The 19,629-nt window shown below is 38.3% G+C and overlaps 1 non-coding gene and 1 pseudogene across 1 annotated transcript; both read right to left on the bottom strand.

The window, feature by feature from the left end:
• LOC143437152 (eukaryotic translation initiation factor 3 subunit H pseudogene) overlaps positions 1-19,629 on the bottom strand; it is a 63,257-nt pseudogene that overhangs the window by 11,312 nt on the left and 32,316 nt on the right.
• LOC143437188 (U6 spliceosomal RNA) lies at positions 11,686-11,792 on the bottom strand. Its single transcript, XR_013106803.1, has one exon. It is a non-coding gene; the product is annotated as a U6 spliceosomal RNA (small nuclear RNA).

The following is a 19,629-nucleotide window of genomic DNA, read 5'->3' as shown; positions in this document are numbered from 1 at the left end:
ACCCCTAGGTGTTTCCCATTTCAGTATCCTCTAATGTCTTCTTCATGTAACAAAGACTACCTGCCTTTTGTTGAAGTTAGGTCTGGTTCGACCTCTCAGCCCCATGTTTCCAGAAATAGGACTTAGACTTAAAATATATTTACAAATAATTTGGCCATATGGTGAGGCTCTTCTCTGACTAGATCATAATTTAAAGACCCATTTATTCTTATCTATATTCTGCCATGTGGCTGGTTATCTGTGTTCTGGTACCATGCATCTGTCTTGTCGCATCTTCCTGGGCAAATCTCCCTACGTCTGGCTCTATCCCAGAATCCTTTCTGCCTTCCAGATGTTTCACCTCTTATTTCCTACCTAAGCCATAGGCCATTAGACTTATTATTGACAGGTGCCACATCCATTCAGACATAAGATATTCTCTCTATAATTTCCCTTTTTAGTCTAATAAAAGGCTCTTTTTTTTTCAAATACAAATGGACTGGATGTAGGGAATAAGTTACAAGCTAGTCAGGAATGAACCAGTGCTTATGGCCTAAGCATTTATTAATAAATAGTCTCAGAGTTGTCATTCCAGGATCAGAGACTGGGAGGAAAAACATATTATTTTTTACAGTCTTTATTCAGAGTTCAAGCACAACTCTAGGTCTGTCACTAGCTGGCTGGGTATACATTTTAGGTCAGTTGACTTCCTTCTTGTGGCTCCACCTTTGGGCCCATTTGCTGTAGAAAATTTTAATCCTGACCCAGGGTTTCCACCTTGCTTTGACCATTCAGTTCCTGGATAAAACACACACACACACACACACACACACACACACACACACACACACACACACTCACACCCTTTATATTTACAATAAGCCTTATTTGGGTCAGATAGTTATCCTCTATGCTATTAGAATCTACTTTCTTATCCCTAACCCTGAGTTATTGCTATGTTTCCTCTGGGCTGCTCTTAACTCCAATTGGCCAGACCTCAAGGCCATGTTCTCTTGAACTTACCTAACCTATGGCAGCTTCTCCTCCATTCACATATTTCTCCCTCTTGTAGTTCTCCTCCAACCCCAAGTCCAGGAATCCTAAACCCCATCCATGTCTCTTCTGCACAATTATTAGCTGTTGGCATCTTTATTTAGCAATAAGAAATAACTTGGGGGCAGGATAACATAGCCTCACTTTGGTCTAAATGCTGACTCCAGATCTTGGACCACACTTAGCATTATAATAGACAGAAAGAGCAAACCTCAATACCCATTTAGAACTCCAGGATTACTTGGTCACTATCCCATCCATTCCATGGTGTTTAGACCTGGTAGAACCTCTTCCTTGACCAGCTTTATCCACTTTCTCTCAAGATGGACATCCCACCATGGTACTGCTCTAGTTGGTGGTATGAACCTGGGAGAGTGAAGCCTAAAAATGAGGTTCACTAAATTCGTATGAAATATCCAACCTTATTTAGGTCATTAGACAATTTATAGTCTGAGTGTTAGGCAAGGTCATTTTAAGTTCTCTTGAGTTTAATTACATACGGTCACAAGGACAATCCATGCTTGGAAACATCATCTAACAAAATTAAACAACAATATGCAATTTGAAGCAAATGACTCCTGTTTACTACACCTGGGAGGGGCACAACAGCACATTCCAAGAACAAATCCATGTTATAGAGGGACAGACATTCTAAGACTCTCCTCTTGTTTACTTGTTTATTAAAAATTCTCTTCACAGCTTCATTCATGGACCATGTTCCAATACCACCATCATCTCTGAGAACTATAATTAAAGGAATTTTGAGACTTGTGCTAGGTATGTTCCACTGTAATGTCTTCTCAAGCTCCAGCTCCGCTATACAGCCCTGTATCAGAGGCTATGTGCAGGGTTCTGGCCTCTCTTGATGGACTTCTCAGAGGCTAGTTTATACTTTCTCTGTCAATCTCTGTCCTAGTTAGGTTTTTATTGCTGTGATAAAGACCATGACCAAAAGCAACTTGGAGAGGAAAGGGTTTGTTTATTTCACCTTATACTTTCAGGCAACAGTTCAGGTATAACCAAGAGAAGCCAAGGCAGGTCCTGGGTATAGAAACTGAAGCAGAAGCCATAGAGGAATACTGCTTTCTAGCTTTCTTCATATGGCTTGCTCAGTTTGCTTTTTAAAAATATATATACTCCAGAACCACTTCCCAAAGATTCACAGTGGACTGGGCCCTGCCTCATTAAGTATTAATAAAAACAAACAAACAAACAAACAAACAAACAAATAAACAAAAATCTTACAGACTTGACTACAAGTAATCTGATTGGGCATGTTCTCAGTTGAGGTTCTTAGATAATTCTAATTTGTGTCCAATTGAAAAATACCATAACTTCTTAACCTGAAGGCTCACTGTTGTCATCATTGGACTTGTTGTAAATGTGCTTCTCTTGTGGCACTGTGACCCAAAGAGTGGGAATCTACTTCCTGGGTGTGGTTATTTACAAGAGTGTCATACTTCCCTGGGTTTCCGTTTTAGTCAAGATGTCTGTATTTGCATTTGAATCTCTTTATTCCCTCAGCAATTCTAGTTCTGATATCAAGCTGTTACATCTACCTTTGGGGCAGAATAGAAATAAAGGGTGATTTTCAGGGACACTGCAAGGTTGGGTCACTTCATCCCATTCATAATCTTTCCTAATAGGAAAGAACACCACACCCACCTATACTTGAATACATAGAGTTGGTAGGTTTGGTTTAAAGGATTACTCTTCTCAGTGGAGAGTTCCTCTTTTTCTCTTCGGATTAATTTTAGTTTGGTCTTTTGGTCAGACATTAGGACAGAAACAATTTCTTGTATCCTAACTCCATTTGCTGAGAATTCTTTTTTTCCATTCTATAATTCTCAGTTAAAGATGCCTATCCCTGAAGGTAAGATGAGCTCCTTGCTTTTTTGTTTCTTATTCTATTCAACTAATCTGTATCTTTTCATTGGGTAACTGAGGTCATTGCTATTTAAAGTTATTATTGAAAGGTGTATGTTGATTGGCGTTTGTGTTCTCAGGCCTATTTTGCAATTCAGTGATTAAATCGTCATTTCTTTTCTTTCTGTACCATTGTGGATATGATCATTCCTCTCTTGAGCCTAAAATATTGTTTCCAGTATTCTCTGTAGGACTAGTTTGGTAGACATAAATTCTTCAGTCTGTTTATATAATGGAAACTTTCCATTCTTCAACTATAGCAGATAGTTTTGGGGAAAAAAATTGAGTTGGCATATGGGATCTTTTAGAACTTGAATATATTTGCTCGAGGTGCTTCAGGCTTTTTAATTTTCCACAGAAAAACCAGCTGTTATTTTAATGGTCTTTCTTTTATATGTTATTTATGGTTTTTCTTTTATATCCTTCAACACTCTCTATTTGTTCTGCATATTCAGGGTTTTAGCTGTAATATGTCTCAGTGAGTTTCTTTACTTGTTCTGTCTATTTGGTTTTCTCTGTATTTCTTGTATCTACATGGATATGTCTTCATTACTGGGGGACATGCTTTTCTAAGATCCTGTTGAATATCTGGTTTATGCTACTGACTTGAGATTATTCTCTTTCTTCTATGCCTATATTAGGCTGATTTTGTTTTTCCATAGTGTACAAGATTTCCTTTATACTCCTCTTGTGGTTTTAAAATTGTAATCATATTCTTTGACCTAGCAGTCCAATTTTTCTATTTTGTTGTGAATTCCCGATGTTCTGTCTTCTGCTTGATCCATTCTGCTGGTAAGAGTTTCATCTGAGCTTTCTAATTGGATTATCGAGTTTTTCAATTTCATCTTCATTTCAGTTTGAGGTTTCTTTAGTATTTCTGTCTTTTGCCTAAATTCAGTTTTCAAGTCCTAAATTGCCTTTATTATTTAATTCTGCAAAGGTAGTAATGAAGACCCCCAAACTCAGGAGACCCTTCCTCAAGTCTCAGGAAATCACGACCACCCAAACATCACAAGAAACCATACCTGGACGCAATCAGCAGAGGTTTATTGGGGAGAGTTGGCTAGCCAAGGTCAAAACTGCTCGTCCACGCAGGAACAGAATTTTGACAAAAGGCCAGCAAGCTGAGGGGCTTTTTTTTTATAGCACAGGGTGGGGAAAGGGAGGAATTTTCTCATGGTTACACATGATTGGTTGCATTTTCGAGTGGTTACACATGATTGGTTGTTTTACAAGTTTTGAACATCAGCAGGCTCTAACACTGGGAAAACCTCAAAGGGGGGGGGCGGGGTAACCAAGAACAGTGGAAACTTAGCTAGTTCTTAGAACCACCCAGATGACTTGCATCTTTCTTCTTGCTTTGGGACTTCCCCACCCTGAGGCTTGAGAAATGTTGCTCTTCCCTGAATGTATCCTGGGGGCAGTGGCAGTAAAGGCCTGAAATTTTACATCCAGTTCTAGGTTCTGGAATCTGCACTCTTTCTGCTCAGGTCTAAGGGCAAAGAAAAAGCCTGCATATATTTCACAAAATGGTCTTTATAATTTTTCACTCTACAGTATGTTATATAGTGTTACATAGCTTATCTAATGTTTAGAGTAAACAGTTATTTAGATGTTGATTTTGTCATTGACATATTCTATTAGTTAGCTTTTGCCTAGCAGGTTGCTAAGTCATCTCACTGTGGTTTAGAATTTTTGTTTTCTTGTATAAACAACAGATGTTTTTTATTGTGCTTCTTTTTTTAGTGATTTATGTATCTCTGTTCCTTCCTAGACCATTCTGGGGGAAAGGTAACTTTCGATTGTCTATTGTTTCTTAAAGAAAACTTAATGTCCAGTTGACTGCTTAAGATTTTTTTTTTTAATCAAGTGTGGTGGCTTGTACAAAGAATGAGTCAGCAAACCCTGTGTCTGCTAACTCACTCCTAAAGCCTGCCTGACACCTGGAGAGAACAGAGCATGTGGCCAGAACAACCAATCAGATGGGCCAATGGGGCCTAGGTGGAAGGTATAAAGGTTTGCCCAATTCCTTCATTTACTTTTGCCACTTGCCTAACTCCTGGAGTCTGGTTGTTGGCTCTGAGCTTTCTTCTTTTCCCCCTCACACTGCCCCCAAAGATTTTGGTCAGAGTCACAAACAACAGTAGCTCACACCTGTAATCCCAACACTTGGAAGCCTGAGGCCAATCTGGGCTATATAGCTCTAGGCTATAGAGAAGAACCCTGTCTTAAAACAAAGCAAGCCACTTCACAACCCACATAAACAAAAAGCTGACCCCTTGTTTGATGTGGATGCATAAATGGTGAAAGCTCAGTGTATATTAAATAAGAGCATAAATGTCAAGCTTTTAAAAACTGGTATTGGGAATATGGACAAGAATATCTCTTTCTCAGGGGTAATAACAGTACTGAAATGCTTATAATATTTTCAAAGAGCAGTCCAAAGACACTTTTTCACATATGCATGAATAATTTATATATACGTACATACACACACACACACACACACACACACACAGAGAGAGAGAGAGAGAGAGAGAGAGAGAGAGAGAGAGAGAGAGAGAGAGAACAGATTTGAGTGAAGTGTACATAAATAGTTTGTATAACTCTGAGTATGTGTGTATGTATGTATGTATACACATTTGGGAGTGCATATGAGTTGCATGTGTGTGTGTGTGTGCATGCATATGGGGGGCAGAAATACATGTCCAGTGCCTCCTTTAATCACTTTCTACCTTATTTTTGAGACAGTGTCTCCCCTTGTTCTTGTAACTCACTCATGAGGCCATTTTTCTGCTTTCATTCATTAGTTGCCTTACGTTCTTGTCTAGGGTTGAGGCTTTGGTGAGCATTTCCTGGTCCAGGATACCATGTCTGTTGGTTTCATCTTCTTCAGGTCATGCTTAGGCAGGTATGTTGGTGAGACTGGTTAGTCAGCAAGCAGGAATGTACTCGTCTCTGCCTCTCAGCAGTGAGATTACAGGTATATGCTACCTCACAATGCTTTTTTGAATAGGTCCTGTGGATCAAATGTAGGCTTTCATGTTTGTTCAGCAAGCCCATCTCCCTGGCTCCACAACATATATTTTTTGCAGTTTGTTTTTAGGCTTGAAATTACTTCAGGACAAAAAAAAATCAAATGTGCCATCAAATTATACTTAAGCAAAATCAAATTTGATTGTCAGCTGTACATGTTTCTGCGTGTTTTATTGTTAAAAAATAATGAAAGAACACTTTTACTACTTAAAAAGGTTTTAAGTATACACACACACACATACACACACACACATACACACACACACACACAGAGAGAGAGAGAGATTTAAAAATTTCCTCAAATAATTTAAAAGGCTGCCTTTAATTTAAATTTTAGCATCTAATGATATAAATAAACCTTTTGGTCAGTTTGTACATCAATTATTTGATTTAAAAAACCGAATTAAATGTGATTAACTATTTCAATTTTATGAGAATTTAATTTATATAATTTTATCTTTCTAAGTGACGCTTTTATGCTTTGAGAAATATATTTAATTTTTATATCTTTGTAAGACTTAAAAATCTTTTTTTTAAGACCAGGTCTCACCATGTAGTTCTAGCTGTCCTGGAACTTACCCTATAGAACAGTCTGCTCTTGAACTCACAGTGATTGCCTCTACAAACTTTAAAAACCTTTTAGGATTTGTTTTTATTTATTTATATGCATGTATATCGGTGTGAGAATATGCCATGTTGCATAGGTGTCCATGAAAGCCAGAAAAGGGTGTCAGATTGTCTGGAGCTGGAGCTACAGGCAGTTGTTAGTTCCCCAGTCTGGGTTTTGGAAAGCAAACACTGGTCCTCAGAAGGGCTGTCAATGCTATTGACCACTGAGCTCTCTCTGGCTCAGTATCATTTTTGTGAATCAGAACAAAAAAATTCCACATTAGTCTGTTAGTCATAAAATGAATCCATTGTGTCAGTAACTTATGTTAATTAATCCAGGCAAGATAAGGACCAATGTTCAATGTCAGACAATCAGGGACAATAAGGTAGAAAAGACTGAAATGATTTTTTCAAAGTCAAAGGCATCTATTGTATTTGATTTTGTGCTAAATCAGTGACTTTAAGCAAGAAAATTCTTACGGTTTGACTTTCGCTTAATTATAGTATGTAACACATAGAATAATGTATATGAACATAATTATATTAATTAGGTATATGCAGTTGTTTTCTGCCATCTTTTTATTTGTATATACAAACACAAAACCTGAAATTTAAGTGGTATTCTATAGACATGCACATAAATGCACCACACACACATACAGAGGCATATAAGTTTACAGTTGAAAGCTTCAGGATCAAGAGTGCTTCTAATTATCAATCACAAAATTTTGTGGTGAAGTTGGGGCAGCTTTAAGAATGTGATGTTTTGTCACATTGATGATTTTGTCACATTGAATGTGATGTTGATCTTTATGGTTATGTTTTTAGCATATTCTACTTAAAATGCTTGAGAAATCACCACTTTGAATATTGATTCATTTCTAAAGTTAGCACAACATGTGGTCATCAGTGAGGTACCCTCTCATCACATCTGGCAAACCTTGAAAAATCTGGTTTGTAAGCTAAGGGAAGAGTCTGAACTATCATAGCTATGAATGTCCATCTTCAAGTTCAGAGTTGGCCAACCCATGATTACTGCCTTGCCTCTTGGCCATTACAAATCTTGTTTTGGGTATTGAATCACAGGGTTCCCGGTCTGTGTCCTCTTCTGTCCCATAGGTAAGCCCCACTCTACTACAGGGGCTCTCTTTCTCATACTTCTTATACCTCTTTCAGAATTGAGGTACCATCTTTTAAAATTCTCATTATCTTTTATGTTTGTATGAGTCTGGGTGTGTGGGTGCCATCATGAGCCCATGTACAGCAGATGACAATGCTAAGGAGCTGGTTTTCTCCTGTTAGCTTATGGGAACCGAGTATTGATCTAAGGTCTTCATGCAAGTGCCTCTACCCTTCTAGCCATCTTGCCAGCCTTGAGTTACCATCTGTATTTTCATGAGCAAAATTGACAGTGAACCTGAGATTCTGCATCTCTAGCATACCTGAAGGTACTTCTGATGCTTGTAAACTATGGGCTGAGCTAAGTAGTCAGGCTTAGAAATAATAACCTGTTTTTCATAGAAAATGCATATTTTGGAGGAATGAAGAGATGGCATAGTGGTTAACAGCACTTGTTGCTCTTGTAGAGGACTTAGGTTTAGTTCTGAATACACAACCATCATTCCAGTTCCAGGGGATCTGATGCTCTCTTTCATCTCTCAGTGTGCCAGACATGCACATGGAACACATATACATGCAAGCAAAACACTCATACACACTTAATAGAATAAATATATCTAAAAAGAAAATACATGATTTACAAAAATATTTTACATAAAAATGAAAAACAAAAGAAAATAATTCCTACTATACCCCAAGAGCTAGAATGCAAAGTTGTGGAGAAGCAGCTTTTTCTGTGCACACTGTGAACCATGAAGCAACATCACCAGCTCAGAACCAGCCAGGTAAGTATGCACTTTCCAGGATTCAATTAAAATGACAAGAATTCAAAACACAGCAATTAGATCTGAAACTCCAGAGAATATGACTCTGAATTTGTGTGGAGAGAAGCTGTCACAGCACACATTCTATTAATAAGTAATTGTGAATTTTGTAGAGGAGTGTTTGAACAGTCTGCTTGCTCATGTTGTAGTGTCAAGGTTCATAAAACCCTTTAGTTAGGGATCCCTCGGCCAGGGCCTGCTGCTGATGCAAGAGTTTGCCTTATATACCTTTTCAAGTTGTTCTCTACAGACCTGTATCTACATACACCTAGAAAGAGCTTATTATGCTAGGTGTATGTAGATCCTGTTCATGAGTCCCAGGCTTCTTTCAGATTTTATGTCTTAATATTTAATGATAATATGAATGTTTTCATATAGTTATGTATTTTGATATGCATTTGATAAATTACATCTGTTTAATTCTTCAAAATGAGTTTCCATATATATTCACTCTGTCTTGAAAATGTTCCCATCCAATTAACTTATTTTTTATTTACCTAATGAAGATGTAAATGTAAGCCAGCCCCAATTAAGTGTTGTTCTTTATAAGAGTTGTTTTGGTCATAGTGTCTCTTCACAGCAATGAAACCCTAAGACAGAGAACAAAGGCTACCTCCTTGCATCTTGTGACCTCATGAAATATGGACTCTAGTTATATGGCTCAAAAGGATGTGTTAGCTCTGATTAAACAGCAAGTTTTGACACAAAACAAGTGACAGATAACAGGAAACAACTCCCTGTGCTTGTAAGTGCACAGACAGGAAATTAATGACAATGCCAGAGGAACGTCAGTAATCCAGGATTTCCTTCAAAGTTCATACTTTTCTAAGAATTGAAAAAAAAAAAAAACTATATTGGCCGAGCCATGTGGCTGTTATTATCTATGATGGCGTTTACATAATTTTAAAAACTGAAGCTTGTGTATGTGTTTCACAGTTTAATACATACTTATAATATAACTTAGACATGCCATAAATTTCTCTAATCATATTTTCTTGTACTTTCTGCTTGTTGAGCTATTGAGAAAGTCTTTGGCATTGTCTTCACTTCCTTGTGAACATCCCTGCCCCCTTGTGGATTACTTGACATCACTTAGGTTGGCTCATTAGGGTTGGTGCTAAGCACTAGTATATAGTGTTCAAATGCCATGGAAGTAGGATTTAAGTTGTCTTCTTGATCTGAATCGATGCACTGATGTGTGCTAAGATAAATTGGGCAGCCAGTCTGAACTTAGAGAGAATAAGTTTTGTCCTTTAAGTCTTTCATGGCAAAACAAGTGCTTTTGCAGTTGTGTTTGTTTTTTAGATGGGCTGTTGCTTTGCAAAACAGTTTGGCCTTGAGTTTATAATTCTTCTGTTCAGCCCCACCAAGTGCTGGGGTTATAGGTTCTACATAGTTGAGATTCTGCACTTTGTTGTTGTTGTTGTTTGTGTTTTGAGATAGGGTTTCTCTGTGTAACAGAGCCCACGTTGACTTGGAACTCACAAATCAGGCTGACCTTGAACTCACAGAGATCTCCCTGCCTCTGTCTCCAGAGTGCTGGAATTAAGGGTGTGTACCACTACCCCCAGCTGAGATTCTGTATTCTTATAATTGATTCGGTTGGGTCTGTCATGTTGAACATAAAGGCATCTCAATAAGGAAAAGGAAAAGCCTTAGGATCAGGGTTAGCATCTTGAAGAAATCATTGATTACTGGGTATGGCCACTATGAGGTTATATGACTTCCTGAAAAGCCAGTAGGAACTTTTAAGGAGGAGTCAGCTCCTGAATCATATATCAATCATTAAAGCTATAATGAATTAGAAACCATGCCTTTTCTATCACCAACCTAATAAGTTATAAAAATTATTAGTTAAAATATAACCCGATTTTCATGTTCTGTTTTATCTTCACTACTATAGCACAAGTCATCTTAAGGTTTTTGGCCATTTATTGTTCGAGATTGTTATAAAAGTGCTAACAGTCATTCATCCTTATAGCAGCAGTATGTATGGTATCAACATATTGTATATATTAATGATAGGCTCAATTTTGAATATACTCTTTTTTAGGAAAATTGAACAAATGCAAAGTGAATTTAAAAATTTCACCCTGCAAAGAAAATTAACTGAGATTGTTTTTTATTGCAGACAATTGAAAACAGATTAGGGGGCTCATCAACAACTCAGTGGGTAGTGTTTGCTGTACAAGTACAACCACTTGACTAAGCTGTATGTACATAAAAGCTGGGCTCAGATACATGGCTGAAATCCTAGCACTGTGATGTAGGGATAGGAGGATCCTGGAGGTCTTACTGGCCAGCCAGTTTAGGTGAAGCAACAAGATCCAGATTCACAGGGACCCTGAGCCATAGTGTTGTTTTTCATTAAGGTAATAAAATACTGTGATAAGAGCAACTTAGGTGGATAGAGTTTATTTGGCTCATAGTTCTAGTCAATCACTGCAGGTCAGTAGCAGCAACAGAAGCTTGAAAGGCTGGTCATATTACATCCAAAATCAGGAATAGAGAACAAAAAATTTGTTTATACTTTACTTAGCTTCTTTTCTTTATTATTATACAGTTCAGACTCAGCTATCTGGGGAATGGTGCCACCCACAGTGGGTATGTCTTCCCATCTCAGTTAACGTAATCAAGTACTCTCCAAAGACATGCCCAGTGGCCAACTTGATCTAGACAAGCTGATACTGGAACTTTCTTCTTGAGGAATTCTATGATATTTCCTAAATTAATTTTCTTAAAATCCAGTTATACTGTTTTGAGCATGTATTCACAAGTGAATATATATCTTCACAATATTTTCAACTATAGTTAAGAATAAAGTGCGATTTTGAATTTTTTAAAAAGATTTATTTATTTATTATATATGAGTACACTGTAGCTGTCTTCAGACACACCAGAAGAGGGCATCAGATCTCATTGCAGATGGTTGTGAACCACCATGTGGTTGCTGGGATTTGAACTCAGGACCACTGGAAGTGTAGTCAGTGCTCTTTATCCACTGAGCCATCTCTCCAGTCCGTGATTTTGAATTTTTAAAAGGCCTCTTTATTAACAAACTGATTAGAACCAAAGATGAGCTCAAAATTTTGTGCAGCTACTCCTAGATTTAATCCTGAGCAACAGTTTTACTATTTTATAAAATATGGAACGCTTCATGAATTTGTGTGTCATTCTTGCGTAGGGGCCATGCCAATCTTCTCTGTATCATTCAAATTTTAGTATATGTGCTGCTGAAGCAAGCACCAGTTTTACTATTTTGAACTTTCTATTCTATCTTTTTTAAAATTTTTTGATTTTGCCTTTGTTTAATTTGGTGTCATTTGTTTGTCATCCAAAAACCAAAAATTATTGAAATGGGATCTTGTCCTTTGCCAAAATATGGTACAAAACCAATGATATATAAAATAATAGATGTGAATATCATAACATTTAGGTGGGAATTGTTGGCTATTTGGTTTAGCCTGTTCCCCACAGGGAGTTTAAAGTGCTTCTCTTATGCATCTGAAACTGAACACAAACTTCAAGAGTGAAATGAGCATACGGACTTGCCCAGTCCCTCCATCTGAATATCAGGTATGAACCAAGCATGTGAATCAGTGTGACAGTTAAGAACTCACTCCACAACAAATGTACTGGCCATTTTCTTGTGTTGTTCATATATATTTTCATTTACATACTGTGATGGTTTGGATACATTTGGCCCAGAGAGTGGCACTATTTGGAGGTGTGGCCTTGTTGGAATAGTGTGTCACTGTGGACGTAGGCTTTAAGACCCTCATTCTAGCTGCCTGGAAGTTAGTCTTCCACTAGCAGCCTTCAGATGAAGATGTATAACTCTCAGGTCCTCCTGAACCATGCTTCCCTGGATAATGCCATGCTCCCTTGAGGATAATGAACTGAACCTCTGAACCTATAAGCGAGCCCCAGTTAAATGTTGTCCTTACCAGAGTTGCCTTGGTCATGGTATCTGTTCACAGCAGTAAAACCCCAACTAAGACACATGCAGTTTCCAGCGAGAGTCTATCAGTTGCATTTAAGCTGAGCAACTATTTAACTGGGGCCTCATAGACTTTACTTACATATTATTGAAAAGCATGAGGCTAGCAGCCTGTTTATAATATGATGTGCCTATGGAATTGTGCTTTCAGATCATACTACACTGCAGTGGGATGTGTTCAAATGCACAGACCTCTTTTCTTTTCTTTTTTTTTTTAGTTGAGTGGTTTGCTCCTTCCAGCATGTGTGTCCAAGGTACCCAACTCAAGAAACTGGACTTGCTAACAAGCTCCTTTAACCACAGAACTATCTCACTAACTTATAACCACAGAACTATCTCACTAACTTAACTTCATAAGATTCTTAAAAAAAAAAAAAACTTTATTGCTTCTTTGTGAATTTCACAACATGCATTACAATCCTGTACATTTCCCTGTTCTTTCATACCTGCCCTCTGACCTTGCAACCTCCCCACAAAAGAAAAAAAAGATCTCATTGTGGACATTGTAGCTTGTCACAATATGTCCTCAGTCTACCCTATTGTCCACATTTCTTTGCTTGCGAATGTTCATTGCAATGAGTCATTGGTCTGATTCTAGGTCTCTGGCTTCTGTTACACTATCTATAGATGGATCCTCAGGGGTCTCAGATATCCTGGGATATCCTGTTATTGCCCTGTGTCATAGAGATCCTTCAGCTTTTCTGTAGGTTTGTGTCAGCAGTTTATTGATGGAGTAGATGTTGGGGTGAGCTACTTAATGTCCTAGATCTGGGCCTGGGTGGTATCTCAGCTGGTCAGCCTACCAGCTCTCTACCATACACACTGCCAGGGTAAGCTCTCTAGAACTGCCCCAGCTACCTCATCTAATGCTGAAAATGGCAAGGCATAGAGCCAACTCTCCTTCTCTAATGCCTCTGGGGCCCCTTCATCTATACCCATGCCAGGCAAGAGGCAAGGCTTGTTCACCCAAGTGCTAAAGAAGGCTGGACCAGCTATCCTGCTTTCATTCCCTTGGGGCTGTCTTTACCTGCAACCCACGAAACTAGGGCCAGCTCTACTGTGCTGCCCAGGCGAGATGCAGGGCCTACTCTCCCAAATATTGCAGCAGGTAAGTGACAGGACTGTCTCTCTCTCTCATGATCCTGGGACCAGATCTCCTACTTGCCACAGGTGGTGAGGAACAAGGGTGGGGAGGACATCTCTTCCTTGCCCACACCACCACATGGCTAATAAGTGGCTGAACCAGCTCTACCAAGCTCATGCTGTCGGGGCTAGCTCATTCACAACTCCTGCAACCAGGACCAGCTCTATGGTGCTTCCTAAGGGAGGTATGGGGCCTGCTTTTCTGAATACTTCAGTGGGGGCCAGCTCTCCCATGATGCCCAGACAAGTAAGTGGAGCTAATTCTACACAGCCCTCAGACATCAACTTGGCCCTAGGTAGCAGCCCAGACCAGGGATATGGCCTTTGGGACCTACACATGACCCTTGGTTGCAGCACATGCCAGGACTTCACCATGGTCTTAGGATGTGCTGGTTATTCACATCAATTGTTCCTCATAACCCTCAAGTCCCAATTCTGCCTCGTCATTGTGCACATATCATGCTCATGCTTCTCTTTCTGTTCCATCTCCCCACACTTACTTGCTCCTCTCTGTGGTGCCTGGTGCATCTGGGTGTCTGGGATTGTCCCAGTGGTGCTGTACCCTGCCCATGTCATGTGGCACTGGGCAAGAGTCATCTTAAGCTTTGCTCCTTGCCTGGAACCAGTGGTGCCAGGCAGGCTGAAAGTCATCTCAGGTGTGGTCTACTCATCCAGGCAGGGATCATCTCTGGTGTGGTCTCACTTCCTGTGATTTGTAAGGCAGTTATTTCTTTGTTGTTTTATGCTTCAAACATCTTCATGCACTTTTGTAGATCGATTTGATTTTTATTATTATTTGCTTTTAAAAAAACGTTCACACTGTGTTAACATAGAGGGTCATTACATTCCAACATTAAATTTAGAGGCTTATTTAATTTAATACCCACAGTAGCTCTGTGATGGAACCATCGGTATTTCTGTATTACAACCAAAGAAGTGGAGCATCAGAGAAGTTGAGCAATGACACCTCTGTCTCATTCTATTCATGGAAGCAGAAGAGGTTGGTTCACAATTTGGACTGGGGGAAATAATTACTATAATCTAGATCCCTGGGAGCAGGCCTACTGCCAGAGAGAAATAAACATAAAGGAGACACTGGGAAACATCACTTTATAGAATTTCTGCTTCCACGTTTTTTGTCTGTAAGTAAAATATGTCAAAGTAAATTGAAAGCAGATACTAATGCTGTACAGAGGCTGCCATTTCATATGTGTTCTGTTGGTCTTGGTGAAATCTAAATTTGGAAATAAAACCAAGACTATAAATTTATGTAAAGGTTAATGATCCTTTCTGGTGAAGGCAGCAGTCATTTCAAATAGTGTTTCCATTCAATTCTGTTCTGATGACTCCACCATTCTCTCTTCTGGAAAGATGACTGCCATTTCCTTTTCAGTAGAAGTTCATTTTAAATCAAGAGCCCTTTTAATATGAAAAGTTCAGGGACTGTAAGAAGTTAATAAATCAGAGAATATTCTTTTGCATTTCACCAAGCATCTGTATTTTAAAAGATTAGCACATAAGCTACCCAACATTATTGTTTCTTTCCCATTCTGTTCCACAGAACTGCTATTACTCAGGGAAGAGAACATGCCTTTTCAGCAGCTGCCAAGCTCCTAAAGCTTGTCCAGTAATAGCCAGTGTTTCACTTGTGTTTGAAGCCAAAGCAGAGGCTGATTGAGCCAACATGGATTATGCTTCCTGGCAGCTCCATTCCAAGGAGCCAGAGAATGGATAGTCATCCACAATGTAGCTCAGGTGGATTCATGCTGCCTGGAATAGGGCACCTGATAAATTGGTTTGTTAAGTGTTGAATTTTCATTTTATTTTTTCAAACAAGTGGCAGCCACCAAAAGAAGGCTTAAAATGCCAAAATGGAAAAATCCAGCTAGTAGCAAGTATATGATGTACTTTCAGGAAGTGAGTGACTACAGTTTGATGTCTAGGAGTTAACCAGAATGCTCATTCCTCAGCTATAGTAAATGCTTGAGAATTTCCTTTGACCAGATTGTATTTGATATGTTTTGTGTGGACTGGGCATGTTTATCAAGAAACAGGACAGGTCCACCTTACGTCTGAGCTCCCTTAAATCTCAAGTAAACAGCTATGGCAGGTGGATAATTTGCTTCTTGAGCTTTGTAGTTGATCGAGGCTCCTGAATCTCTTTCATTTAGAAATTGTTAGTATTCTGCCTATTCCTCTGTGGTAATCACTTGGAAACTATTTTTCATCTTTGATGACACCTGTTTTTCAGATAACAATGAATAAACACTTAGAGTCAAGGTCTTTTAAAATTAAAATCAATTATTTTTAAAGTAATAAAATTAATTTAACATTACTGTCACACCCCAAACATATCTGCATTGCTATGTGTTTACTGTTGGTAGGCAAATTCTCCAAATGAAATTATAAAGCAAATGAACTAACAATTCATTTGGAAAGGCTAACTCCCCACCTGCCTTCATACCAACTTGGATGAGACCCTTTCTGTGTGAAATGTGCATGGTCTGGCTGTTTCTCACATAAACAATTACAAAACTAAGTGATTGCCAACGAGTACAGCCAATTTTCTCCCAGTCTGTTATTCTTTTTACAGAACTATACTGACCTGTGTGGCTCTCTTGGGAATAAGGAGTCAAATCATGCTTCTAGAAGGTTTCCTCTTTGATCTTCATGCCTCTTAACCCAGCTCAGAAGGGCTGGTACTGCAAATTGTGAAAAAAAAATCTTTGGAAATAAATAACATGGCTGACCGATGGATTTGTGCTTTAGTATTTCATGTGCTATGTTTAGTTGAGAAAAACTTGATCAAATATCCTTTTTTAGAAAGGAGAGGTGATATATTTGGCTATGTAAAATACAGAGTTTTGTTCAAACCATCTAAATGTTATTTAGGGCAGAGGTAGAAGAAATTAGCTCTCTTAGTCTGTACCCCTACTATGTATATCTGTATGCGTCATCATTTTATAGTGAGAACTTTTCATGACATTCTCTTCAAAGCTATTGTCCCCAAATGTGCACCACAGAGTGCTTATGAGTAATTCTAATAAAGGTTTCATGGTTAGGGAGCTTTGAGTCCTGAAGGCTGTGATAGGATGCAGTAGTTTCCAAATCCATTTGAACAGGGAACCCTTATGATGAGGAGAATCTGCTGAAGCCAGTGTTCTTTGTGGCCATGTTGGGAAGCAATGTTTTATTTAGGGGACTTTTCTTTTGGTTTTTTTTGGGCAGTAGTAAGACCAAATAATAAGACTTTCCTCAAGTCAGAGGTTCAAACATCCTCAGCTCCTCTCTCTTCCCCAGTCTCTGTTTTTGGTTCTTTGTGTTGAACCATGGCTTACCAAGTTGTGACTTAGAGACATTTGTTGTAGAGACAATATCTCTCTGAGGATATCCAAAGAGAAGATCTGCAGAGTATGTCCTTACCACTAAGACCAAGCTGCCATGTGTACTGTGCTAGGATGAATGATCCCTCTGGTATCGTTTTTTATCACCAGATAATGCAGCACAGGTGATTCTCAGTGGGAGCACGATCCTATGCTTTAGTTCACTCTGCTTCTGTTATGTCTGTAAGACACAGTAGGATGTACTATGCTCACTGTTAGCAACTTACATTTCTTAATGCCTTGGACAGGATGATTGATTTTGGTACACACTATATAATCCTAAATCATTCTAGAGAAAGAAAAAAAAAAAACCCTAAAGTTCCAGGATTTGGGAGAACATAAGTATGAAAATGCTGAAGTGTAGGATTTTAGTAAACACAGATGTACTAGTTTGCTAAGGCTTAGATAACAGTACCACACACTGACTAGCTTTTAACCCCAGAAATTCCTGTCTCCATTACAGAGGATATAAGTTGGAAATCAAACTATTTGCAGTGTCCATTTTTTATTAAGAGCCTTCTTAGGTTTTTTGATAATTGTCTTACTACTGTATCTTTTCATGACTTGTTCTTTCTGAGAGTCTGTGTCCTAATTGTCATGACAGATCCATATGATCATGCCCCATCCTACTGACCTCAGTTAATATTAATCACTTCTTTAAAGCACGCTTTTAAGTGTATCCATATCTGAGGTGCTGGAGATTAGGACTTATCACCTAAATTTGAGGTAACTAGTGTTCAGGTGTTTGTATTTCTTGAGTCAAAAATGTACTAAGGATGTTTCAAAAACAAGGAATTATTGCAAAATTTCACACCCCAAGATTATGTTCAATGGTGTTTAACACTCACCATCAGCTTCTCTAGATTTTAACAGACTTGATGATCTGTACCAAGGTTAACTTTTGATTGTGTTATGTTTAATACATATTCAAGGTAAGAGATTGTTTATATCCATGACTTAGAGTTTCTTAACTGTTTTCAAATCAGAGCATGTACAGAAGTTAACAATCTGTCTCTTTGCACTGAGACCAATGCTAATGGTTGCACGGCCACCCTTGGCTGTGCTGAGATATGAGGAAATCACTATCTTAATACTCCCACAATTTTTTCTTTACCAACACTGACACTGTTGGTCATAGAATATGGATATAACTACTAAGATTTACATGGCACTGAGGAACTTGAGGGAATCAGACGCAGGTCACAGTGTCTTGACTTAAAAAGGACATTTGGTATAACATTTCAGTAATTTATCAACCTTGTTATAACTGTTGTTGTTTTTCCTTAACAATGGAATTTATTATTTGTATTGTTAATTGTCTAGTGTCTTCTATATATTGACCTACTTACTTTTGAAAACCTAGGTGTAAGCATGTATCTATATAAAATTATTTTGAATTAGTATATGTTGAAGACATCCCTTGACTTCTAAAATCATGTATACTATTTTGTACCTGTTCTCTCCCATCATTCATCAGTGCAATATACAGGACTTGGAGGGTCTGGGGATGACAGAGCCAGTAGAAGAAATCCAGATCTCCGAGTGACTTAAAGAAATGTGATACATACAAGAAATAAACCTCATGGTAAGTCACCGAGGCATTTATATTGTAGAAATGCATTTTATTTATTTGGAATTTAATATATATATTTTTAAATTTAGTGTTTTCCATAAGTCTACTAGAATTGTATTTTCAGCAGTCTACATTATAAGTACTCAGTCTCTGAGGTCTTTTGCATTTACAATAAATGTCTTACATAAACATTTACATTTACTGCTGTCACAAAGATGGAAAAAAGGCAAGAGTAGTTACATCGGGTAGAGGGTTGTAAGTTGCAATTACCCTCTCCTACACTCTGTTTAGAAACCCTAGGTTCCTACTTTTGGGTGAATTCTCATACTTGTAATTCAGAGTAAATTTTTAGTGATTGTTACTTTGGAATAGATAAAACCTGCCCTTGACTATGGATTTAGGTCATTTCAAAAGTCACTATCAGAAAGAAAAAGTAAAACTCAATTGTATAATTTACACCTGCATGATGCAGAAGGTTGAGCATCACTAAAAACAAAAAGTCTTTTCTCTTTTCCATTATCAAGATTTTTAAAAATGGCTTTAAATTTTAGTATTATTTGGCTGGCTGTTAGAGAGGGCTATTTTGAGGATGAAAGGGTTGTGATGATGTGTGTGTTTGTTTCCAGTTTGTTTGCAGGTGATTGCCAGATATAGACATCCTGGGAGTGGGGCCACAATAAGTATGAGCCAATGTAAACAATTTGGGTTAAAGTAAATATGGTAATGGAATATTCAGATTGAAGTGGAATCAACTCATTCAATGATATTTTCAAAGGCCCGTAGGACTGCAACCACCTTGTTAGGTTACTGTGAATCAAAGGTATGGACTGCAGTACTCCCTCATGGGACTCACAGATGATGTGCACATACAAAGAACACAGAGAATGTGTGTTGTCTTCCTGACCATAGCAGAGCACCCTGTGCTTTGTACATCATTGTGTTCTCTCAGGACAGCACTGACACATCCCTCACTGAGCACAGTAG

The sequence above is a fragment of the Arvicanthis niloticus genome, chromosome 23 (genome assembly GCF_011762505.2).
Source record: "Arvicanthis niloticus isolate mArvNil1 chromosome 23, mArvNil1.pat.X, whole genome shotgun sequence".
Lineage (NCBI taxonomy): Eukaryota > Metazoa > Chordata > Mammalia > Rodentia > Muridae > Arvicanthis > Arvicanthis niloticus.
Note: the sequence above shows the minus strand (reverse complement) of the source record. Positions and strands in the feature narration are given on the sequence as shown.